General features: G+C 49.8%; 1 protein-coding gene across 3 annotated transcripts in view; it reads right to left on the bottom strand.

Annotated features, from left to right (window-relative positions):
• NAV1 (neuron navigator 1) overlaps positions 1 to 26,326 on the bottom strand; it is a 282,750-nt gene that overhangs the window by 211,452 nt on the left and 44,972 nt on the right. The window contains exon 1 of one of the 3 annotated variants that reach the window (XM_060178530.1): positions 16,765 to 16,878. The exons of the other annotated variants lie outside the window; for them this stretch is intronic. The gene's annotated coding sequence lies outside the window, so the exon portion shown is untranslated. Of the gene's footprint in view, positions 1 to 16,764; positions 16,879 to 26,326 lie in introns of those variants that run through there. 3 annotated transcript variants of the gene reach the window in all.

Genomic DNA, 26,326 nt, shown 5'->3' with positions numbered 1-26,326 from the left:
GGTCACAGGAGCTGCGCCCCGCCCTCTGCCCTGCAGCTCCCTACCTCACACCTCCAGTGATCAGGAGCAGCAGGAGTGGCAGCCACTGGGGGTGGCAGAGGGCTCTCCAAACACAGGGGCTAGTGGGCCTGGCAGAGAAGGGGGTATGAGGTGAAGTTTTGCTTTGCTCAGGGGCTTCCAGGAATGGACTCTCAGCTCTGTCACCCTGGGTTTTCAATGCTGCGGCAGCATCTCCTGCTCAGAGACAGTGTCTCTATCGTCTCAACACCCTTCTGGGTAGGTTTGATTGTTCCTACTTCTGGGACAGGAAACAGAGACTAAGACAGGAAAGTGAGCTGCCCAAGGGTACACCCATCGGAAAGGTGCAAGACTTGGAGGCCCAAATAGATATCCCCTGGGCCACACCCCCAAAAGCAAGTCCAGCCTCAGGATGCACACCCCAGCCTCCAGGATCACACTTTAATACATTAAATATATAAGAGACGAGAGAAAGAGAGAGAGAAGGAGAGCACTGTTCTGGCAAATGGCAATGCCAGGGACTTAACTCAGGACTTCATGCCTTTAAGTCTAATGCTCTAGTCATTGCACCACCTCCTAGGAGGTGATTTTATTAATATTTTATGAGAGAGACTAGAGCATCACTCAGTTATACATGATGCCAGGAATCCAACCTAGGACCTCATGTGTGCTGGGGGGGGGGGGGCAGGCAGTGGCGCATCTGATTAAAGGCACACATTACAGTGAACAAGGCCCTGGGTTCAGGCCCCTGGTCCCCACCTGCAGGGGGAAAGCTTCAAAAGTGGTGAAGCAGGGTTGCAGGTGTTTCCCTATATCTCTCCCTCTTTCTCCCCCTCCCCTCTCAATTTCTCTCTGTCTCTACCTAATAAAAATATATATTAAGAAAGAGATGTACTATATCACCATGTCTATAGCCCATTACAGCAGTCACACCCAGCTCCAGAACTTCTATGCAGAGTTTTAAGGTGGTGCAATGACGGAGCTCGGACTTCAGAAGACCTCATGTGTGCCAGCCTATAGCGAGCCTCCTCCTAGGCTCTTGGCCAGCAGATTCTGTTTTTAATGCATCAGGTGACTTGCGAGACCCCCATACTTGCTCAGGGTCTCAGTTCTTCCAGTCACCTTAGGTCCCGACAGGCAACATCTGGCTGCTGTTGGACCTCCTGATGTGCTCAATGGTTCTACTGTCTGGCTCTCTAGTAAACAACTGTTTTTTGGGATAGGCCTCTGCTCAAGCCAAGGAGCTAGCTATCAGTATTGTTTATGTGTGTGTGTGTGAGTGACATCTTCACAATATATCCAGGGAGTCTCAAGGGCAGTAGGCTGGAGGTGGAATGAAGGAGATCTGTGTGTGTGTGTGTGTGTGTGTGTGTGTGTGTGTGTGTGTGTGTGTGTGTGTGTGTGTGTATGTGTTGCGCACACACACCTACTGCTGGTCAATTCTACCAGACTCCCAAATCCCAGTCAAAGTCTTTACTCTTCCTCCCTCTAATCTAAAACATTTCAGATATCCTCTCCTGTTCCCTCATTCTGGGACTCCCACTAGGGAACTGGAGCTCCCCTCATTACCAAAGCTCAGTGTGCTTACAAAGTGCTTTGCAGCAGGAGCCCATTTCTACACTCAGTGCTCTCCCTTGCTCGGTGCTTCCCCAGCAGTGCTGTGGGGACCCAGGCTCTGCTCTTCAGGAGTGAACAGTCTGGTGTGGAAGGAACACATGCACACTCATTACAAGCATATGTACAGTGTGTCAAGGAAGACACAACAGAGTGCTCTGGGGAGGGATGTGTGTATGAGAGAGAGAAAGAGAGATCCTGTCAATGAGACAGGATCTGGGAAGATTTCAAGGGAGAGGCAGCAGCAGGCTGGGGGTGGTGGTTTAGATCTGAGAAACAGCAAACTAGATGACTGAACTCCTGCCTATGAGGCTGTGTAACTGTCAGTGCCCCCTGCTCATCAAGGAGACTCCAGTGGTGTAGTGCTTATAGAAAAAACACAAGAGCCAGGAAGCCTGGGTCCAAAGCTCGTGGTGTGATCTGAAGTATAATCTCTGAGTTGTCTTGCCTGTAAAGTGAGAATGGGAATAGGACCTCTTTCACTGCTGTACTTTGGAGAGTAAATCTATTCCTAAGTGCTTAGAACAGCACATATATATATATATATATATATATATATATATATATATATATATATATACACATATATATATGTGGTACTTAGTGAGTGTTGTCATTATTATCACAAGGATAAACAACTTACTTTTTCAAATGTCCCTCAATTCCCAGTGCCCAGGATGGAGGCTGAACCACCTGGTTTTCCAGACACTTCAACAGACAGAGCAAAGGGGACCAGAGGACCTGCCAGCCCAGGTCAGAAAGCTGTGGCATCGGACTAGGACTAGAAAGCTGGATGAGGGAGGAGAGTAGCTCCCAAATATGGGAAAGCATGTGAATATGGTTAACTGTAAACCCATCGATCTGATCTGGGGCCCATAGTCATTGCAGGAGCCTGTGTAACTTCTGCATCCCTGTAGGTTTGAGCTCACATTCTGTGGTCAGAGCTAGGAACATTCTAGGCTGTACTCATTGTTGGACCCATCTTCCTCAAGTGGTAGAGTATGTTGGCCCAACTTCCCTCCCAAGAATCGAACAGTCCCTACCATTGCTGATACACATTGAGAACAAGGTCCTGTGTTGGCCCACAAAGGGGTCCACTATGTTCCTGATGGAGATGACCAGTGACAGTGGAAAGAAGGATCTGTTAGAGATCTATTAATTTAATTTTTGTCACCAGGGTTATTACTGGGGCTTGGTGCCTACGAGACAAATCCACCATTCTTGGATGCCAGTTTTTCTTTTTCTTTTCCTCCCCCCCCCCTTTCATTTGATAGGACAGAGTGAAATTGAGATGGGGAGGGAGAGAGAGAGAGAGAAAGAGAGACACTTAAGACCTGCTTCACAACTCTTGAAGATTCCTCCTGCAGTTGGAGACCAGGGGCTTGAACCCGCATCCATGTGGATGGTGATGTGTACACTTAACCAGTGGTGTGTAACTTAATCACTGCCTGGCCCCCTCATTTGGTCTTTACAAAGCTTTATAACTGCTGCCTACAGATGTGAGCTCTGGGCTCAAAAGATCTGAGTGGATTCCCTAAAGCCCCCCCCACACACACACAGACAGACAAAGTGGCAGAGCTAGGATTGAATCCAAATCTTCCTGACTCCAAGGCCTTTCTCTCTTCCTGTCAAGCTTCCCCAGCTATTGAGTCCCCATCCTCTCCTGCTGGAAGCTAGTAATGACCAGGGGCTGCACAGATAGCATTTCTCCCACTGATGCCACAGCTTTCTTTCTTTCTTTCTTTCTTTCTTTCTTTCTTTCTTTCTTTCTTTCTTTCTTCTTCTCCCTTCCTTCCTTTCTTTCTCTCCTTCTTTCTTTCTTCCTGCCTTCCTTCCTCTTTCTTTCTTTATTCCCTTTTGTTGCCCTTGTTGTTTTATTGTTGTAGTTATTATTGTTGTTGATGATGTCGTCGACATTGGATAGGACAGAGAGAAATGGAGAGAGGAGGGGCAGACAGAGAGGGGGAGAGAAAGCTAGACACCTGCAGACCTGCTTCACTGCTTGTGAAGTGACTCCCCTGCAGGTGGGGAGCCAGGGGCTTGAACTGGGATCCTTATGATGGTCCTTGCACTTGGTGCCACATGCAGTTAACCCACTGTGCTACCATCTGACTCCCCCTACTTTATATCTTAATGCTTTTCAACCACCAAGTTGCAGATGCTGCCATGACACCAACCTGACTTCCCTGAGGAGATGACCCACCATCGTGCCCTTGAACCCCCATCTCTCCAGAGCCCTTGCCCCACTAGGGAAAGATAGAGACAGGCTGGGAGTATGGATCAACCTGCCAACACTTGTGTTCAGCAGAGAAGCAATTACAGAAACCAGACCTTCTACCTTCTGCACCCCATAATGATCCTGGGTCCATGCTCCCAGAGAGATAAAGAATAGGAAAGCATGTGGTCAGGGAGGTGGTGCAGTGGATAAAGCACTGGATTCTCAACCATGAAGTCCCAAGTTTGATTCCCGGAAGCACATGTACCAGAGTGATATCTGGTTCTTTCTCTCTCTCTTATCTTTCTCATGAATAAATAAATTCTTAAAAAAAAAGAATAGAAAAGCTTTCAAGAGAGAGGATGGGATACATAAATCTGGTAATGGGAATTGTATGGAATTGTACCTCTCTCATCCTATGGTCTTGTCGAAAATTTTTTTATGAATAAAAAAATTAAATGAGAGAAAAAGGCAAGGCACCCAACCAAGTGCTTGGTACATAGTAGGAGTCAAGAAACAGAAATAAGTTATGCCAGGGAGGTGGCTCAACTGTAGAGTGTGCTTTGCATGTGTGAAGCTCTTGGTTTGAATCCAAATAGAAACTCATTAATGGCAAAGTGGTACTTTGGTCTCTCCTACCTTCCACATCCCCTATCCCCAATACATACAGAGACACAGGCACACACACACACACACACACACACACACACACACACACACACACACACACACACCAGCAGAATCTGTGTTAAGGAGAACAGCTGCCCCTTTTCCCAGAATGGAAGGAGCCAAATCCAGACACAGAACAGAACTGCCTGTGGGTGGCAATTCGGAGGAGAGGCTGGTGGCTTTGGGAGTGAGGTGGAGGTGGCACAGACCCAGACCCTGAAGGTGGAGTGGAGGTCAGTTCCACCCAATGTGCACTATGCCTCGCCCTGCTCCCCTCTTAGCAGTCTACACTCCACTGTCAGCTCTGCCCTCTCCACTCTGATGCTTTATTTTAAAATCCAATACCTTTTAGTTGCCTTTGCTGACTTCATGCCAAGCCCTGCTCTAAGTGCTTTATCCAAATTCAACTGCAGTCTCCAAAGACCAGGGGCTGCTGCCCTGATTTCAGTCAAGGATGTCAACTCACAGAGAGGCCAAGGAATGTACTCTTGGTGGCACAGCTATCAAACTGGTAGAGTGGAGACAGGACCCAGACGGGCTTGCTCCAGTTCAGACTCCTGACCACTCAGTTTGCTCACACTGCAGCCTGGCTTCCTCCTAGCCCTCCCTCCTCCCACACTCTCCCAGGCCCCAGCCTGGAGTCAGTCATTCTGTCCTGGGACCCCCATCACACCAGAGGAAACTCCCTGGGCCCCATTTTATGAATATTTCACTCCAGCTCAGAGGTGGCAAGAGTAAAAGCAACACTGTGGGGCTGGGAAGTCCCTCGGGGGACTAGGACTCCCAGCTCCTCGCCCTTTCTGCCCTTGAGGCGGCTGCTGTGGGCGGGACGGTTGGGCGGGGGTGAGTGGTGCTGATAGGACAGCTCCTCCTGCAGCTTAAAGGAGCCGCGCTAGCTTTCCCGATGCCGTGAAGATGCCTGGAAGATGCTAGTCCAAGAAGGTCAAACAGTTCAAACAGAGCATCAAGAGGCTAGGTGTGCTAAATTTTTAAAGAAAGAGAAAGGTAAGTTGGAGTCTCCAGGGTTTAGGGCCCTTTGCCTTTTGGGTAAAACATTACCCCTCCTGTTGTGAAAAGGGAGGGCAGGAAGGGAAGGGAAGGGCTGGAGCTAGGAGGTTGTATAGTAAGTAGCCACGCCCCTCCCCGCCAACCCCTCTCCACCCTGTGAAGTACAAATCTCATTTGCACTCCAATTTCCAGAGCTGATTACTTAACCTCCTGGGCTGTTTCCTCTTTTGTACACAGGGGTTAATAATAATGCCTCCATTCGAATGCTTTTTAAAAAAATATAAAGATTAAGTGAATTATAGACACATCATTCCACAACAGTGCTTGGCCCATAGTAAGCACAACAGAAAGGTTGTTTTTTATTACCTCAGACAGATCAGAAGCACTGCCTTTATTTCCCATGGCCACTCTAGCCACTTGTCCCACAAAAGCCTTTTGTTACTGTTTCTGAAGTGACATAATCATCATCACCAGAAGGTTTCCACGCAAACCCACATTTCTGTTTTCATACCTGGGTGTGAGTAGGGAAGTCACTTTATGTGGGATTGGTTGGGGGTAGACAAAGACAAGTTTCCAAAATAATTGGTGGCAGAGTTGGTAAGAGAAAGCAGGTCATTCCTCATGGAGATGGTTCTGAAGTTGAGGTTGCCTGCCCATGAAAGAATGACTCAAGTGCAGTCTCTTTAGGGAGAGAAGCTGGACAGAATGGGTTTCAGGGGTTCACAAGCTCAGACACAACTCCTGGACTGAAGACAGGCCTCTGTGCAAATGTCCCCATGTCCCTGCCATGAATAGCCTTCTTCAAATCCTTCCCAGGATCCCACCACAGTGTGGGCCTGACTTACACCTAGAGGCTCAGTCTGGTCCTGGGGGATGAACCACATCAGGGATCAGAGAGCTGTGTCCTCTGATACCAAAGTCAAGTGTCCTGTCCTGTTACTCCCCTCAGACACCACGTGTGTACTAACTCAGATACACACCTGCTCACTCACACCCATACATAGACACACACACACACACACACACACACACACACTCACATGCATTATACATCTATGTTTGCCCAGATCACAAACATTCTCAAGCATACACAAGCACATACACACACACACACACACACACACACACATCTGTGTCCAACATCTTTGGCCAACTTGGGACTCTAGGCTCCCCATTGAGTCCCCCCCCCCCACACACACACACACACACTAGATATCTGCAGTGTCCCTTCAGTATCTGTGGGCTTATGGCTGCCTGCAGCTCACATGGTGCCAGGGATGAGGGCAAAGGAGAATGTTCCTCAGCTGAGAGAAAATGACCTGCCCCAAGCCACACTACTGAGTGACAGCTGTCCCCAGGTGACATTTGGTCTGGCATATGTCCCCAGATCTCAGCCTCCCCCCTCCACATAAGCCCCTGAGAGTGGGCATTGTGGGAAGCCCTCAGGGCTGAGGGCAGAACTCCAACAGGTGCTTATTAAATGCCTCTCCTTCTCATTCAGTCTCTAGTTTCTGGCCATCTCCCAAGAGAAAGATGAAGGGAAACCTGAATATGGGCAGTGGTGAGCACTGTGGGAGAGACCTGGGATCACCTACTTTTCCCAAGCTCTTATCCTATAGATCCTGCCATTCAGCTGGGCCTGGAGCTTGGCAGAGAAGGTATGTGCCCCCGTCAGTGTTAAGAGGGGCAGGAGAGGTGGCCAGGGGTGTCATGTCAGTGGTCATGGGCAGTGTGGGTTGAGCACTGGCAGGAGGCAGAGGACACAGGGGTCCACTAACCAAGACTTGGCAAGCCAGGCTGGGGGATCAGTCCTCCATCGTCCGCCTGGATGGCTCCTGGCTCTGAATGGGGGTTAAGATTTCCCAGGAGCTGTGGGGCTCATTCTCCTCCAGCCACCACCCCCAGAGCTCAGCTCTGCCAACATCCCCCAGAAATCCTTTAGCTTTGAAATTGCAGGAAGCTCTCCTTCCTAGCCAGATGGCATCATGCTCTTACCCAGGAGAGAAGGGACTGGCTATAGCACCCTCAGTGATGTCCATATAGTTCTGCTTCCTGACCTTTACAGCAAGTGATCGAGCTGGTGCCAGGATGCCCTTTCATCCCAGCCCCGTCTATTTTCCCAGGAGAGAGGCTGAATGCCCCATGGCCCAGACTGGGCATTCCCAGAACCCCAGGAGAGCTCCTAGCCCCCTGCCTGCCCTGGTGAGAGTCTGGCTGCCATAGAAGTCAGATACTTGGGAGCCAGGTGGTAGCGCAGCAGTTTAAGCGCATGTGGCGCGAAGCACAAGAACCGGAATAAAGATCCTGGTTTGAGCCCCTGGCTCTCCACCTGCAGGGGAGTCACTTCATAAGTGGTGAAGTAGGTCTGCAGGTGTCTGTCTTTCTCTCCCCCTCTCTGTCTTCCCCTCCTCTCTCCATTTCTCTGTCCTATTCAACAACAATGACAGCAATAACAACAATAATAACTACAACAATAAAAAAACAAGGGCAACAAAAGAGAATAAATAAATATTGAAAAAAAAAAGAAGTCAGACACTCATCCAGAAGAGATGCTCAGAGCCCAGGGAGGTGGATCAACAGATAGAGTGCATACTGTGTGTGTGTGTGTGTGTGTGTGTGTGTGTGTGTGGCACTGGGTTCCAGCTTTAGTAGTCATCTACATGACAGATTAGCCTCTCCCTCTCCTAAAAGTTAAAAAAAAATTAAAGAGACATCCACCATCCTCCAACACTTCTCCCAGAAGCTCTCACCCCATCTCCCTGAACTGGCAGCTCTTCTAAATGGCTACCCCATCCCTCCTGCCGAGGATCCAGCTGATTTGCTGGTTCTCCATCCTGGGGGCTGAGCTCTGGGAAGGGCCCTGAGCCACCCAGCTGGGGACTGGGTCAGCAGATTGGTATTTTTCACAGATTTGATCCATATAAAGGGCTTCGCTGTCAGCAGCTTCACTTCCTCTCCAACGAGTCAAGAGAAATGAATGATTCAGTGATCATGAAAAATCAATACCTAAAACTGTCCCACAAATCACAGGGTCTGGGGACTCGTTAACAAATGCCTCCCAGGAAGTCGGACTGGAAGCAGGGAGAGGGCGCTGAGGCCACACATAGCCCCTTTCATCCCAGCCCAAAAAAGGGGACCAGAACCCCCACTGCCCTATAGTCCCCAGCTTCCACTCCAGGGTGGGGGGGGGTTTCCTAGTAGGTGGCCTGCCCTCCTGGAACCCAGGAGGAGATTAGGACTCAGAGTTACTCTGTCAATGTCACAAGGATGGGAACCCAGGACCTTGGCTGCATCCCCCATCTATTTTCTCACACTCTCTGTCTACTTGCCCAAGTCCAGGTCTGGCTTGCCAGGAACAGCTTAGATTCCAGATGAACCTTGATGAGTGGGGGAGGAGCAGGAGTAAGAGGAGTTTTGGGGGAGGGGTGGGACTGGGGGTGGAGAGACAACTCCTCCCAGAGGCTGGTACTGGAGCCTAAATAGACCCCCAGGCAGCTGCCCAGACCTGTCAGTGTCCTCTTTCTCACTTCACTTTATTATGATTTGCTCCCTGGGCTTAAACCCTGTAGTCTTCTCCAGGGATGATTCTTCTAGCCAGGCACAGGGAAGAGGCCCAGACTCTCAGATCCCCACATCAGGGTCTGGGCCTAGGCCTGGGTCTGGGAAAGAAAGGTCTGGGGGACTCTGGCCAGCTCTTAAACCCTGAGGGACAGAGAGGGTGCTGCTTTGTATTGTGTGTGTGGGAGGGGAGGGGGGCTGTCATGTCTAGAAGACCACATCCTCATATTCAGAGGCTGGACTTTGTTCTCAGGGCTGCCTCTCTAAGACCCTCTAGTGAGACTTACTCTGAGTGCCAATCAGCCTTTCCTCACCAGCCATAACTCCACAGCCCCCCTAGACCTCAGAGGGTGTGCCCACTGGGGTGGGGAACAGAAGCACAAGTTGGAAGTTGGGGGCAAGCCTGACAGTCAAGAGCACCCCAAAAGTCAGACCCCCAGACTGGGTGCAGTGCTAAGTCTGCAACTGAATTACTCAGTCTCCAGGCCTCAGTGTTACCACTGGGAAAATCTTGGCCAGCATGGAAGGGTATCCCATGTGGGTTCTCTGGTTCTGAGTCTATCTCCAGCAGAATCCAGGGACCCATCCACCTGTTCTGGCAGCTCCAGCAGCTCTCCCTCAGACTCACACTAAACCTGCACTTGCACCCCCATTCCTGCCAGTAAATACTGCCAGCGCAAGGCAGCTCTGCTGTGTCCTCCTAAGCATAAGCAGACCCGATGGCTACCCCAGGCCCTGGTGCCAGGCTACAGGAGAGACCCTCCTCCCCCAACAGACTCCAACCTCAGGAAAAAGGGTTCCAGAGCCACCAAACTCCCAAAACACAGCTCCCCAAAGTCCAGGGTCCCGCCACTCTACTCCCCCAAAAGGCTGAAACTAGGTAACCTTCCATGGGGAAATCCACAAAAGCTGAGGGGAGAGGACTTCCTCTTCCTCCCTCTCCACCACACCAGGCAGCTCCAGAGGGCCCCTGCCTAAGCACCCCACTCCCTGTCAATACTGAGAAACCATTCTTGGGGTGTCTGTGTGGAGTCACTTCTGCCTGACTGGGAGGTGTGAACAGAGTTGCCCAGTGAGCAACAGAGCCACAGAGGAGGGAGACACAGAAATTAGCACCACACATGCTAAGTGACAATGTCAACTCATTACATCTTTTTTGAGGGGTGTGGGAGGTGTTTAGGGTCTGGTTGCTTTTTCTGAAAAATGAGACTAGTAATATCACTGAGCTGATATTACAGAATGATCTTTGTTCACTCAACAAAATGTATCTTTGTTCACTCAACCTGCTTTGCCTTTTTAAAATAAGAAATATTTTTAAAATACATTTATTACTGATTGATGAAAAGAGGAGGAAGAGAGCATCATTCTGGCACCTGTGATGCCAGGGAACTGAACTTGGGGCCTCATGCTTACAAGTCCAGCACTCTAGCCGCTGGGCCGTCTCCTGAGCCACCATTCTGGCTGTTGTAATAGGATATTATAGACTTGTAAACAACAGAAAGTAAGTTCTCGTAGTTCTAGAGGGCAGCAAGCCCAAGCCTAGGTCCCAAGCAGACAGGGTATCTGGCTGAGGGTCTGCTTCCTGCCTCACAGTTAGCTGTCTCTCCACTGTGTCCTCATAACAGGAAGCTGCAGGCTATCCGGAAAGGGGGCTGACACCCTTTCCAAGAGGGTTGTGCCCTCCTACCTCTTAATACTGTCACCTTGGGGTGTTGCAGTTTCAACATGAATTATTTTGGCTGGGGGAGGAATGAACATTTAATCCAAAGAAGTGTGAAAAATGTTTACTTAGTACATGAGACATGTTTCATACAGAGTAATTATTTTTTTATTTATTTATAATTGGATAGAGACAGAGAGATATTGAGAGGCGATAGAGAGACAGAGAGACAGAGAGATGCCCCTGCAGCCCTGCTCCACCACTCATGAAGCTTTCCCTCTGTAGGTAGGGACCAGGAGCTTGAACCTGGGTCCTTGCACACTGCAATGTGAGTGTTTAACACTGCCTGGCTCTCAGAGTAATTCTTACTGCTTACGAAAGGATTAACATGCTTATTAGGAAGAAAAACAACAACAACAACTTGGAAGAGCCATGAGATAGGTCACCTGGCAGGGAACACGCCTCTCATGCACAAAGTCTTGGGTTCAAGCCTTGGCACCTCATGGGAGCTGGGGGGAGCACCACAGATGATAGAGTAGTGGTACGGTGTCTCTCCCTCTCTGTGTCTTTGTCTGAAATAAAGAGAATGAAAAAAACTGCCCTGGGTGTATTGGAATCAAGAACGTTTGAGACCCTGGTGCAAAAAATAAAAACTTTTTTTCAGTTTGGAAAAAAATCTAAATAATATAAAGAAGGGACTAAGGAGATAATGTGGGTGTGGAGTACAGGACTTGCAAGCCTGTGGCCCCAGAGACCTCAGGTTCAGTCCCTAGTAACATATGCCAGAGCTGAGCAATACTCTGGTCTCTCTTTCATGACACGAAATTAGGACTATTTATAAAGAAGAGGACATCTACCACCTCTAAGCCTACTATCCTACATTTAGCATAATTAAGTGTTTGGGTTTCTCTTAGGCTTTTAAAATTATTTACACTCATACAAATAAAGCTGTAATTATACTCTACATAGAGTTTATACAATCTTACTTTTTACTCTGAATGTTCAAAAATTGTTCAAAAGCATACTTGGGAATGGATAATAAAGTATCATGTGACAACATTCAGTAAAGACAAGCATTTCACCATCACCAAGTTGGTCTTGATTTTCTACCATGGTGGACGACACTGTGTAAATACCCAAATGGACTTTGAGCCTCAGCCTATTTCCACAGGCTACATGCTTAGAATTATAGGGTCCCAGGCTAGGATTTTATAAAGACTGGCTTACAAATTGCAGATTGCTGTTTGGAAAGATTCAGCCCACTTGTTCCTCCTCCACTGGTGTCTGACTCACCCCATCCTTGCCAGAAATTAGGATCGTGGTGGTTGGGAGGTAGCCCAGTGGATGCTTTACCAGTATGAGCAGTACCCTGGTCTCTGGTCTCTCTCATAAAAAAAAAAAATGCATGGGAGCAGGTAGTGGTGCACCTGGTTAAGTGCATGTATTACCATAAATAAGGACCCAGGTTCAAGCTCCTGGTCCTCACCTGCAGGGGGAAAGCCTCATGAGTGGTGAAGTAGTGCTGCAGATGTCTCTCTCTCTCTCTCTTTCTCCCCCCTTTCTATCTCTCCTCCCTCTCAATTTCTCTCTGTTCTATCAAATACAATAAATAAAAGTTTGGGCGGAGGGTAGATAGCATAATGGTTATGCAAAGAGGCTCTCATGCCTGAGGCTCCAACATCCCAGGTTCAATCCCCCACACCACCATAAGCCAAGATTGAACAGTGTTCTGGTAAAAATAAATAAATTAAATAAATTTTAAAAAATAAAGCTTACCTTAAAAATGCATGAATAGATCTTTGTGAAATAATAAAATGGACAGAGGATATAGCACAATGGTTTTGAAAAGACTTTCTTGCCAGAGGAACTGAGGTCCCAAATTCAATTCCTGGCATCATCACAAGCCAGAGCTAAGTCATGCTCTGGCAAAAAAATAAAAAATAAAAAAGTAAAATGTTTTTTTAAAAAAAGAAATTAGGATCAGGGACGGGTGGTGACTCAACTTGTAAAGTGCACACATTACCGTGCCCAAAGGCCTGGGGTTCGAGTCCCCAGTCGGTACCTGCAGGGGGGAACTTCATGAGTAGTAGAGCAGTGCTGTAAGTATCTCTCTCTCCTGTTTCTCCTTGTTGCTTGCTCTCTATCAAAAAGAAAAGAAACAGTCACTGGCAAAAGTGGAGTCACACAGGCACTGAGCTCTAGCAATAACCCTGGTGGCAAGAACAAAACACAAGAAAAAAACACAGAATCACGCATCTGGAACCTCTTGCTGAGTGGGCGGCCCGTGGCCGGCCAGCCTCTTGTCCATATGCGATAAGACCTTTAACAATGGTTCCAGTTAGTAAGGCCAAGGAGGGGGGCAAAGTTAGAGGAGAAATAGGTGTCAACTGGTCTTGCTCTCCCTCCCATGAATGCAGAACAAGAAACGAGCTGCTCTGCTTTGGGGCTTTGCAGCAGAGGCTAGGAAGAACTTTCTGTCCATGCAGAGAACTACATGCTGGGACTGGGGCACCTTGGAGATTTGGAGGGGCAGACAGTGCTCAGGGTCAGGTGCATGGACAGGGTGACATCTGGGGGTACCCTGGCCTCAAGAGAGCCTTGAAGTACTTGGCAGTACCAGTGAGGAAGGTGCCAGGGGGCTGGCTGTGTTCTTTGAGTCCTTTCAGGAGTCAGGCAGTGGACTGCAGGGGTACACATTATCTACCCTGGACAGAAAATCAGACACAGCTCAAGCAGATTCTGCACACGGAGTGGGGGTTAACAATACAAAGGCCTTAGCTTACTTCTTCTTTGGAATTAATAAGAGAGGGAGAGGGAGAGGGAGCCAGAGCATCACTTAAGTACATGCAATGCTGGGGATTGAATTTAGGAGTTTATGTTTACAATTCCAATACTCTATCTACTACGCCGCTTCCCAGGCCATAGTCCCTTTGCCTTCCTGAGGGTCCTGGCTGATCCTGTCACACATGCCAGTAGCCAGTACCTGGTGCTCTGAGCAGCCTGGGCTTCCTCCCTTTCCTGACAATCCTTCCCCTCTCTGAGCATCACTCCATTCTCTGTAGGCCCTGGAACCACCTGGTGACCCTATCAGGCCTCAGAGACCACAGACACCAATCTGGCAGCTGGACACCAGCACTGTCCTCACTTCCCTTTCCACCTCTTCTTTCCTGCAGGCATCCTCTGGGGCTTTGGAACAGGAAGTTAAGAGTGCAGGGCTGTGAGGCCTGGAGAACCATCACCTTTTGGAGCCGGAAGTCTCACCAGGTTACACAGAGTCCTGTGCAGGAGCCCGGGGAGTTCAGAACCTGTGCTTATGGCAGCACCATCTGTAATAGCTAAGACTTGGAACAACCAAATGTCCAATAGCGGGCAAGTGGCTCATGTGGTATCTGTGCATAACAGAGTACTACTCAGACATGAGAAATGATAGTCTCCTCTTTGTCACACCTTGGGTGGACCTTGAAGGAAATCATGGTGAGATAAGTCAAAGGGAGATGGATAGCTTCCTGCATAGGTGGAACTTAAGAAACAAAGAAAGGGAGTCTGGAAAATAGTATAGTGATTATGCAAAAAGATATTTATGCCTGAGGCTTCAAGGTCGAGGGTTTAAGCCCCAGCACTGCCATAAACCAGAGCTGAGCAGTGCTCAGCAAAAAGGGAGGGAGGGCGGGAGGGGAAACACAAGGCGAAATGTAGACTAGCTGTGGTCTATTGCAATGGATCTAAGGTTCTAAAAGGTGGAGGCAGAAGTGGGTTGAGAGAACATGGGCACCCTGCACATGATGGTGAGGAAGACGTCAGTTGGTGGTGGGTGTGGTGCATAGACACCTATCACGGGAGATAAGACACTGTGCTTGGACTGGGGCTGAGCAGTAGCACACCCAGTTAAGTGCAAAGGTCACCATACAAAAGGATCTGGGTTTAAACTCCCCCCCCCCCCCCGTCCCCTCCTTCAAGGGGAAAGCTTCAGGAGTGGTAAAGCAATGCTGCAGGTGTCTTTTTTTTGTCTCTCCCCCTCAACTTCTCTATGTCTCTAGCTAATAAATAATATTTTCAAAAATTGCACTTGGTCCAATGAAATAGTTCACCTGGATAGTGTGCCGTTTTGTCCTGTGCATGACCCAGGTTTGAGCCCAGCCCCCACTGCACTGAAGGAAGTTCTGGTGCTGCAGTTTCTCACTCTGTCTCTCTGCCTTTCTGTCTCTATCTAAAAAAATAAGTAAAAATAAAAGACTGTCTCTCTGCTAACAACAACTGTTTTATTAATCATTAATTTCTCCACGAAAGTTGATTTTTAAAAGTCTTATTTGTGTGGTGTGGCTCAGCCCTCCCTAGATGTGCCAGCTTCAGGCATGGTCCTGCTCAGTAGACCTATCCACGGTCCACTCAAGAACACTCTCCACCACCTGACTGGAAAAACTGTTGAAATATCCCCTCCCCTCTGCCGGTAAGATAGCTCCACTAGGAAAGGGGCAGGGCTCGCCTGCCTCTGGCTCCCAGTTTGATCCCTGGCATCGTGTATACCAGAAGGGTGTTTTAGGGTGCTCTCTCTCTCTAATATGCAGCTCTCTCCTATTTCAAATAAAATCAGTAAGATAAATATTGAAAAAATAAAGGAAAATCTTTGCCCAGCTGGCTTCCCAAGCTGACCCACAGGAAGGGGCCCACGTGATCACATGGCCCAGTTCCACTCTGTCCAGAGACTGGCTTTCCTCCCAGGCCCCTCCCTCCAGGTGGCCTGCCAACCTCACAGCAAGGATTTTCAGTTTAAGACATTTGTGACACACTCCGAGGGCCTTGACAGACAGCCAGTCCTTGCTGGCAAAACTGCACAAATGACCTAAACACAGGGTCTTGCCGCCTCCCCCCAACCCAGTTCCTCCCTTTTGGCAGGACCTGTTGTCATGGAGATTCTAACACAATGGTGCAGGTAGGAAGCCTGTTGCTTAGCAACAGGATGCTGGAGGTGGAGGATTGGCTGCTGAGGTCCACAGGAGCAGAAAGGATGATGAGAGAAAGTGGGGAAGTCAGACACCCTGGGGACACAAAGGCACAGGAGAGAAGGAGCCGGGACTGGGGTGAGCAGGAAAAAATAGAGGTGAGGAGAGAGAAGGTGGCTCCTCCCTGGAGCCGAGGCCGCTGTGTGTGTGTGTGTGTGTGTGTGTGTGTGTGTGTGTGTGTGTGTGTGTGTGTGTGTGTGTAGGGTGCCCTCGGCAGATGCAACAGAGCAAAACAAACACACTATTGCCTCTTCATAGCTGTGCTTCCATTGTGGCAGGAAGAGTGGAGGCTGGAAGAAGAAATGTTTTAAAACAGTCTTCCATGGGATGGTGGAAAGAGGATGGACTTAGGGTCAAAAGCTTGGGTTTGAGTCTCTAATTGTTCCTTTTTTGAAAGATAGAGATGTGGGTGGGGGAGAGAAAGAATAAATATAGCACAGAAGCCACACATGCAGGGGCTCAGAAGTGACTCATTTATTAGAGTATGCACATTACCATGTGCAAGGGATCCAGGTTCAAGGCCCTGGCCACCACGTGTAGGAAGGAAGCTTCAGGAATGGAGGAGCAGTACTGTGGTGTCTATCCTTCTCTCTCTGTCTCTGTCTCTCCACCTATGTCTCTCATCCTCTACCTAAAGAAAAAAAAATCCCAAGTATATAGCATGGAAGCTTCCTTCAGTGCAGTAGGGGTCAGACTTGAACCTGGGTCACATACATGACAATACAGTGTATTATCCAAGGGAGCTATTCTGCCTGCCCTCTTTTTCTTTTTTTTTTGTCTCCAGGGCTATCACTGGGGCTCAGTGCCTACACTATGAATCCACTGTTCCTGGAGGTGGGGAGACGGGGGCTCGAATCGGGATCCTTAAGCTGGTTCTTGCGCTTTGCCCCATGTGTGCTTAAGCCGCTGCGCTACCGCCTGGCCCCCTTCCCCTTTTTTAAAGTTTATTTTCTCTCCTATAAGATAAGGGAAAGTTTCATATAGGAGAGAAAGAGAAGCCTGGGCACCAATCTGGTACATACAGTACAAGGGATCAAACCAGGGTCAAACTCAGGCACGCAAGTCCCCAACTCCACCAGCTGTGTGGTCTCCTCACATGTTCCTCACTTCTTGGTCTGGGGCCCCACATGACAAAATGCTTTTGTGCTTCAGTCTTCTTATCTGTAAAATGGGAAGAGCACCACTAAGCATGTGTTTATTTCAGGAAAGAGAGGTAAGGAGGGAGGGAGGGAGGGGGAGAGAGAGAGAGAGACAAAGAGATCATTTCAACATATGCAGTGCCTGAAATCAGATACACAGTCCTGTGCATGCAAGGCCTGTACTCTGCCTGCTGGGCAGAAACAGTACCACACCTAGTTATCATTTTCATTGTCATTATCACAGCCAGAATTGAAGGTCTTTGTGATGGAGTGGAAACAGCCCTTTTTCTGGCATCCAAAGGCCAGGTGTCTGTCCAGAGGCACACGCTGAGTATCTTGAAGCTCGGGCAAGCACCTCGCTGCTGCTCTGGGTCTCAGCTGTGCATCTGTGATGAAGGGAGAGCACCTTCCCCTTTGGTTTATGCTTAAGTTTGCTGACAAGAGCCTGCCCCTACCTTGTGCACTGGACTGATGTCCTCTGGGCTGGGTGCTCCCCCTCCTGAACCCCCACCTCTGTCTCTCTGGGGTAGAGCCTCCTCTGAGGAAGGGAGGCTTCTGGGACCCCCTCCTCAGCACCCAGCCACACACAGCTCTGGAAGAGTGGGAGAGAGAGCATGGCTGTGTGGAGGGTGGAAGATGGAGCCGAGGCTGATTTTGCCAAAACTGTGACTTCTGTCCCCAGAAGCAAAAGGCAGCATCCACTGTTTGTCAGGACCAGCAGGTGAAGCCACCACCTCTGTCTGTTTCCCATGGGTACAGCCATCCCACATGGGGACTCCACAGGCACTGTCCCCAAGCGCAGAGTCACCATGTCACAGCAGAAGAAGTGTTCAGGAGGGCAGGACTGACCCAGGCTCCCCAACAAACACGGGGCTTCTCTCAAGGAAACCAACCCCATCATGCCCTGGGGGGCATAATGTCCAGGGGATTTGTCTTGACACCCCCACTCTGCCAGCTCAGTCCACCCAGCATGTCATCAGTGTCTCACTGAGAGGTACGTGGCTTCTAGGTTCACGTGAGGACTAGGAGGGCAGGCAGGGGAGCTGTGAGTCATGGTGCTGTTTCACTCAGCTGTCTCCAGTCTGTGGTGCTCCCCGCTAAGCCCCCTCACATGCTCAGTCCCTCTGCGGTTCCAAGCTGACTTTTCCAATTATACAGACAGCCATCAGGGGAGTGCTAGGCCCCGAGGTTGCTCAGCCTGAGCCAGGCTTGCAGGAGTGAGGGGGACAGAGTGAGCCCGGGAGAAGGTCAGAAGCATGTGAGCAGGGGCTTCACCCAGCCTGGAGCACCTCCTTCCTCTGAACCCCTTATTCAGTGGGTTCAGAAGATTCATCTAAGCAATTTCATGGTGAAAAAGATTATTTAAGGCAGATCAGAAGGGCCAGGTAGATAGAATAATGGGTATACTAAAGACTGAAGCTTGGAGGTCCCAAGTTCAATTCCCAGCACCACCACATCCCAGAGCTGAGAAATGCTCAGGCAAAATAAATAAAAAGCAACAGCCTGGGGGGAGGGTTGCATAGTGGGCAGAGCACTGGACCTATGTAGAAGCATTAGTGCTCAAAAATCTGATCTCCAATAATACTTGAGTTCTCTCTCTCTCTCTCTCTCCCTCTCTCTCTCATACATAAACAAGTCTTTTTTTTTTTTTTTTTAAAGGGACTGTAGAGACGGCTCATCTACGGCTTCAAAGGAAACTGCTACTTTAGATTTGGTGATGTTTAATTCTTCTTCTGCTGCATGGAAGGAAATATGGGGAAACCAGTTTGCCACTCTGGGTTTGCGAGAGTGAGAGCAAACAGGCCTTGCATGTGCTCCTTGTGTAGGCTGGGGGTTCAAAAAATTTGAGCCCTTAAGAGGACCTCTTGGGGGTCAGGGGGTAGGGGCTATCGGGAAGGGACAGGGTGAGTTCATCCTAAGTTGTAGCAAGAGGAGGCAGTTGATCACTGTAGCTGGGTAGGGATTGGTCACTACAAAGGCTTACAGAGGGCCTAGAGATGGCTCAGTGGATATAAATTACACCCTTTCTCTGCATGAAGTCCTGGGTTCAATCTCTGGGGCCACATGGAAACACTGCAGTTGGCAGCTGGGGAGCTTCATGGATGGTGGAATGGTGTTGTGTTCTCTCTCCTCTCTCACTACTTCTCCCTAAATAAGGAGAGAGGAGGAGACGAGAGGGGGAAGAAAGGGGAAGGCTGGTAAGGAGGAGGAAGAGGCAGGGAGGAGGGAGAGAGTAGCAGGAGGCAAGGAGGAAGAAGAGGAGGAGAGAAGGGAGAGAAAGAAAACTTATTTTTACAATCTATTTTAGACCTTGGCTCTCCTTGCTGTATTTATTTGAATTGTACATTGCCCAACAGAAGCCCCCTGAAGTTTGTGAGTGTAGGCACTGGTTGGGGGGGGGGGGCTTTCGCAGACTGTCTCTGGCCAGAAGCTGGGAGCCAGTGATCTTCACTGGGGGTGGGAGAGCTGCAAGCAGAGCCCCCCCCCCCCCCCCCCCAGGGAGGGCATGCCTCCTGGGAGACAGGAAAGTTTCAAGAGGCAGCCTTCGGGTAGGGAATCTGTCAAGTGCTCAAGGGTGGTTATCTCAGGATAACCGTGATCCTTAGGGCTTTGGGTTCAGGAGAGCTCTCTGCCTCAGCGCAGATCCAGGGATCAGACTCCAGAGCACCATAAGCTTCACTGTTCTTGAAGTTTCCAATCTACCTTTCTTTTTTCCTTCTTCCACTTAAAAAAAGTTAAGTTTAGGGGCCAGGCAGTGGTACACCCAGTTAAGCAAACATATTACCAAGTACAAGAGGCTGCGTTGGAGCCCCTGCTTCCCACTTGCAGGGGGTCCCTCTCTATAGCCTTCCATCCTCTCTCAATATCTCTGTCATATCTAATAAAAATTAGAAAGAGAGAGAGAGAGAAGAAAAATAATGGCCAATGGGAGCAGTGTATTTGTAGTATAGGCATCAAGCGAGGACCCAAGTTCAAACCCCCATCTCCACTTGCTGGGCGAAAGCTTCACAAACTCTCTCTCTCTCTCTCTCATCTTCCTTCCCTTCTTCCCTCCCTCTCTATCTTCCCCCTCACTTGATTTATTTCTGTCCTATCAAATATAAGAAAAGTAAAATAAATATAAAAAATTTAAGTTTCTAGGGAGTTGTGTGGTAGTGCAATGGGTTAAGTGCAGATGGCACAAAGTGCAAGGACTAGCATGTAAGGATCCTGGTTTGAGTCCCTGGCTCCCCACCTGCAGGGGAGTCACTTCACAAGTGGTGAAGCAGGTCTGCAGGGAGCTGTCTTTCATTCCCCCTCTGTCTTCTCCTCCTCTCTCCATTTCTCTCTGTCCTATCCAACAGTGACGACAACTATAATAACTACAACAATAAAACAACAAGGGCAGCAAAAGGGAATAAATAAATATATTTTTTAACTAAGTTTCTAGTTTGAAGTCATTTCCAGATATCCAGAGAAATTAAAACGACAGCCCCCTCATTCCCATACACTTTGCCTGCCTCCATTCTGCAGGACCATGTGAGGCAGAGAAACGAAGACACGAACATCAGCAGAACTGACTGCCAACGAGACAGCATAGTTCATGCAGAGTCCTCCAGCTTCCTCATTCATCTCTCTTCTGATCGAGATTTTTTATATTTATTTATTTATTTTCCTTTTTGTTGCCCTTATTTTTTTTTTATTGTTGTAGTTATTATTGTTGTTGTTGATGTCATCGTTGTTAGATAGGACAGAGAGAAATGGGGAGAGGAGGGGAAGACAGAGGGGGGGAGAGAAAGACAGACACCTGCAGACCTGCTTCACCATCTGTGAAGCGACTCCCCTGCAGTGGGGAGCCGGGGGCTCGAACAAGGATCCTTAAGCCGGTCCTTGTGCTTTGCGCCACATGCACTTAACCAACTGCACTACCACCCAATTCCCATGATTGAGATTCTGATTCAGGCTCACCGATTGCATTTAACTCCCCACCATTCCAATTTTTAAAGAAATCTCTTTATTTATTTACTTTATGGAGAGACAGAAACTCAGAGGAAAGGGAAGAGAGGGAGGGAGAGAGAGAGAGAGAGAGAGAGAGAGAGAGACCTGCAGCACTGCTTCGGCATTCCTAAAGCTTCCCCCCTACAGAGGGGGAGTGGGGACTTGAACATGTATTCTGCCAGGTGCATCATCACCTGGCTCCTCAAATTTCAGTTTCTCTTTTGTAAAACCCAGTCTGTCTCCACCATGCATGGGGTGGGAGCCGGGGGGGGGGGGGGAGGCAGAGAGGACTATGGGGTTACTGCCCACCCCTGGGGTGCCCTGACCAGGGCAGGGAGAAAGGAAGATGCAGGGAGCCCAGATAAGAGTTCAGCAAGGTGTCCTGTCCACCTGGACGGTTTCTCTGAAGCTGTTCTCTGCTCTAGCCTTCAGTATGTCCTACACAGGAACACTGAAAGTTACAACAGTCTCTGTCCCCAAAAGCCAGGCATGGCTGAGGCACACTGTTCCAGCTCTCTCTCTCTCTCTCCAGGAAAGCTGTCCCCTGCAGGAAAGCTGTCCTCTCAGCTCCTTCCTGACCCTGGGCTCCAGCCCCTCTTCCTGAGCACATGACACTTGGGAATACACAGCAGGGAAAGTACAACTGAGACGAGGCTGTGTCTGGGCTGAAAGCTTCCAAACAATGTGTTATTTTTTTTCCTTCTCAAGCTCTCCCCAGAGACCACTGCAGGCCACTAAGTATCGCTCCTTGTTTAACACACACACACACACACACACACACACACACCTTCCCCTCCCTCCGGGCCCTTAGCTTGGTCTCATTTATAGCAGTCACGTGCATGGCACTGAATAAGAATCAGAGCAGATGCAGTGAAGCCTGCTTGCCGGGTCCCCCTTATTAAGAGGGGTGCACAGCAAAGGCCTTGATTTCCTAGAGACACACAATTCACAGGGAAAGGTGGCCAAGGCTTGAGCATCAGAGCAAACCAGCAGTCATGGTTGGGGCTGGCTGTCTGCCATGGATGCAGAGATGCCAGGGAAATCCACCCTCCTGTGATCAGTGGGCTTCGGGAAGTATCAGCCAGTGTGCAGTTGGGCTGTGACCTGATGAGGGTGCATGGGGTACAGGGAACTGGAACCGCTGCACAGAGGTCAGCTGATGAGAAGCTGGTGGGCTGCAGTGAAGGCCAGGGGAACACTGGCTAATGGGCTTTGCAGACACAAGGCCTTTGTTTTCCCTTCCAATGGAAAACAGGGTGTTGAAAAAAGGAAGTTCCCTTCCAGCAGGACATTCGTGGCCTGGACACAAGCAAAGGACAAGGCGCAGAGCAGGACACCTGCAAATATGTGAGCCGAGGAGTGACCTTTTCTTCCCCGAGGTCCTCCCTGGAGGAGCACACATGGTGGGCCATGGTAGGTGCTGCACCCCAGCCAGGCCCCGCACTGAGGGTGAGGAATGAGGGGAGGGTGATGACACAGGCACAGACCTTGCTCCTGTCCTTCAAGGACTGTCACCAACAGAAGCCTGGTCTCTAGGAAGGTCCTGAAATAATCTCTAAAGGGCAGATTTCTCCTTGCTGAAATCCCACGTGATAATCAGCTGTCCGGGGGGAGGGAGAGAGAGAGGGAGGAGTGACCTCCATGGAGCTCAGGCAGCTGCAGCTGCAGCCACAGCAAGTGACAGCATGCCCCTCCTGTCCACCTGTCACTGAACTGAAAGATCAGAGCTGGATCCTAAGAGGCCCCAACCCACCACTGGGCGACCATCAACTCCAGGGCCGTCCTGCCTGCTGAGGTTTCTCTACCATCAGCTCCTGTCAGACAGGTGTGCACCTGACTTGGGAGGAACTTGAGCGCCAGAGAGCACTGTCTAAGGCCACAGAATGACCAGCTAGGTACAATAAAGGCCCCTCAATTCCTGTGTCAGGTCCTTAGAATGGTTCTGCCAGCCTGCCAACCTTCCTTCCTTCCTGCCTGCCTGCCTTTCTTCTTTTTAGGTTTATTTGTTAGTGAGCAAGGGAAAGGAGTGGGGGGGACGCGGTTTTGGAGAGAACCAGAGCATCACTCTGGCACAAATAATGCAGGTGAACAAACTTAGGACCTCAAGCTTGCAAGTTCAACACACATCATCCACTTACTGCATCACCTCCCTGGCTGCCTGGCACTTTTTCAAGGCTCACACTCCAGTGCCACCACCCTAGCTCAGGACAGAGCATTTCTCAGTAGGATGCACTCACTCTCCTGGCTCCACTGTGGCTGAAACCCTCCCCCATCCCATTTCTTCAGCGAGGCCATGAGGGCTGCCCATAACTCTCTGTGTAATGAAATCAAGGCCCCCCTCCCAGTCTCACCTGCCAGCACTCCGTGTCTCACACGGGTCCTGTATTTATGCACCATGTGGTTCAAGCCTTTCTTGAGCTCATTTGTACTCATCCTTTGTGTTCAGCCAGACAGCATCCCCTCCAGGAAGGCCTCCAGGATCTCAATGGGGGGACTAAGTGTTCTCCCTAAGCTGTCAGTTATCATGCAGGCTTGGCTCAGCTCCAAGGCTGCATTCTAGAGGAGTGAGGTCTTACTTAGCCTTGGGCTCCTGGCACCAGGAAGAGTGCCTGGCATGCAGTAGACACACTGCAGATGTTGGGGGGACTGGATGGCAGGCTGCTTTCCACAACAGAACTGTACCCCTGCTCCCAGAAAAACACATTAAGCAGGAGGAGGCAGTAGGCACCTCAACCTGTCACCTCTCATGGGAGGGAGAAGAGGAAGAGAGACCCAGCTGGCGACAAGGCAGAGGGGACACCTTTTCCAGGCACAGGAAGGAGTGGGGTACCAGGCAAAGAGCTTGGGGGGAGTAGGCCTCCTTGTCAGGACCTGCACTGCAAGGCCCCCCAGGCTGGCCTGAGGCTTGCAGGAAGGGATCCCTGTGACTCCCAGCCTCAAGCTTGACCAGAGTCCCCAGGGGCGTGTTAGAAGGCATGTGACAGTCTGTGGCTTGCACAGTGAGGCCTGATCAGAAGCCCCATGATGGAAGGGCTGCAGACCACCCCAACCCTCAGAAGCACACCTGACTGACTTCAGGGTGGCAGGTTTGATGATCCGGGAGCAGGGAAGGTGCTGGTTCAAGGCAGGAAAGCCAGCTGGGGCTGCAGGAGGCCTAGAACTTTCTCTTTTCTCATCCCACTTCACCACCTCCCTTTGTCACCTCTAACTTCTCACAATACGTCACTTCTTCAGCCACGGTTTCCATTACTGCTTCCCCTCCAGAATCCCCAACCGCAAGAGCAGACTAGCGTTCCCATTGTTCCTCTCCCGTTAAAATCCACTGCACCTCCTCAGTATCTGCCCCCCTCCCCAGGGGATCAGGCTGTCATACCAGGATAGTAGTCTGTTCACCAATGTACCCTCCACACCTCCATCAGCCCTGTAGATGTTCAGCTAACATGATCTAAGGCAGGGGTAGAATATCATCTAGTCTGATCTTGTCAGGACAACCTCAGGGAAGACTTAAAATCCAGTAAATCTAGGAGCTTTCTTTTCCATAACAACATTAAGAGGCAGAGAGAAGGGAAGGAGGGAGGGAAGGAAGGATGAAAGGGGGGGGAGAGAGACCACAGCACCAAAATTTCCTTCAATGTGGTGGAGGCTGAGCTTGAACCTGGTCACACACATGGCAAAGCAGCACACTATCCAAGTGAGCTATTTTGCCAACCCTAGTATGAAATTTTAAGTCGATTATTCTGTATGTCCTGCAAATGATGTTATAAATATCCAAATGTCCCTTGGCAGAAAAAAGATTCACCACTACTGGTCTATGTGTGACTCTAGTGTCACACAAGAAAGATGGAAAAGGGACTCTCACACCTGGGCACTATATCTGGATCAAGACTCAGATAAAAGTCATTTAGGTCAGCTCTTACACAAGCCACTAAAACAACCTGCCTCCAGTGCTGACTCTGTTCCCATGGTCCTGTCCACTTACAGTGACAGTGGCAGTGATCCAACCTACCCCCACCCCATCCCCAGTGACTATATGAAGCCTGGTGTGGTCCACAGAAGAATACTAGTAAGTGGAGGCGAGAGGCAGACTTTGCATCTCTGGCACTTAGGGGCAGTGAGGGGGCTTGGGGAAACACTTGAAGGGTGATGTGGGGTGCAGAGAATAGAAAAGGGACAGCTGGGGGGGGTCTGGGGTTTGAGTTACTGAGAAGGCTTCCATTGACAGGGAAAGTCTAAGGAAGAGAAGCACAGTGGGACTCAGTGCTAATCAATAATCAAGATGCCTCTTGTGTGGGGATTTTTACATGGGCCCCTGCCTAGCTCTGGGCAAGGGTCACAAAAGGGCCTGGAAGAAGTAGAAGTGACTGGGAGTCAGGCGGTGGCGCAGCGGGTTAAGCACACGTGGCACAAAGTGCAAGGACCAGCATAAGGATCCCTGTTCGAGCCTCCGGCTCCCCACCTGCAGGGGAGTCGCTTCACAGGCGGTAAAGCAGGTCTGCAGGTGTCTATCTTTCTCTCCCCCTCTCTGTCTTCTCCATCTCTCTCCATTTCTCTCTGTCCTAACCAACAACAATGATATCAATAACAAAAACAATAATAACTACAATAATAAAACAACAAGGGCAACAAAAGGGAACAAATAAATATTTAGAAAAAAAAAGCAGAAGTGACTGGAACTGTGGGCTGCGCAGCCATGGGTCTGGGCTATCGGCACACAGGACTGGGAGCCCACCAGTGGGAGACTTAGAGACTTGGAATCGTGCATGGACACACCAGCCCTCAGCTATGCATCAGGTGCAATGGCCACCACGAAACGTTCAGTCTTGGCTAGATGGTCAACACTAGAGACAGGAAGCAACCCTTGAAGGCTTGCGGCCCCTCTCACTGGGGCCATGCTAGCTGCATGTCACCTGAGAACTGCAGAGCAGGACAGACTAAGGGCCCTGGACTGGGGCTTGGCTTTACTGCGATGTCCTCTACTCTCCCCAGTGGCATCTCCATAAAGAGGGGTCAGAGCTGCTCTGCTCAGTGTTACTTTCTCAGGGATCACGCTCTAAGCTGGTCTCTCAGTCTCTGGAGCAGAGCAGGGTGGGGTGAGTGCCCTGGTAGAGCCACCCTGTTCTCCCTCAGGCCTCCTTCAGGTTGGGCCCTGCTGGGTTCAGCAGCTTTTGTGCTGGACAGCTCCCTGCTGCTCCTGAGAGGCTGGTGCCACCTTCCAGTCTCAGGCTCCTTTCACAGTGGGGCCTGACCTCAGAGCTTCTGTAGCTTTGCCTTCCAGTGGCTTCCTCCCCTCCCTTCCTTCTGGGCCATCCCCAGAATTCCAATCCTCCAAGCTGGGAGGTTCTGAGATGCACAAGTGAGGCACAGGTAAAGGAGCACTGAGCTAGGAGTTGCCGGGGAGTCACTTCAGACTCAACAGCCCAGGGATGCAGAGTTCTCAGGAAGGGCTGGTAGGGAGTTGGGCAGTAGC

The sequence above is a fragment of the Erinaceus europaeus genome, chromosome 19 (genome assembly GCF_950295315.1).
Source record: "Erinaceus europaeus chromosome 19, mEriEur2.1, whole genome shotgun sequence".
NCBI lineage: Eukaryota > Metazoa > Chordata > Mammalia > Eulipotyphla > Erinaceidae > Erinaceus > Erinaceus europaeus.
Note: the sequence above shows the minus strand (reverse complement) of the source record. Positions and strands in the feature narration are given on the sequence as shown.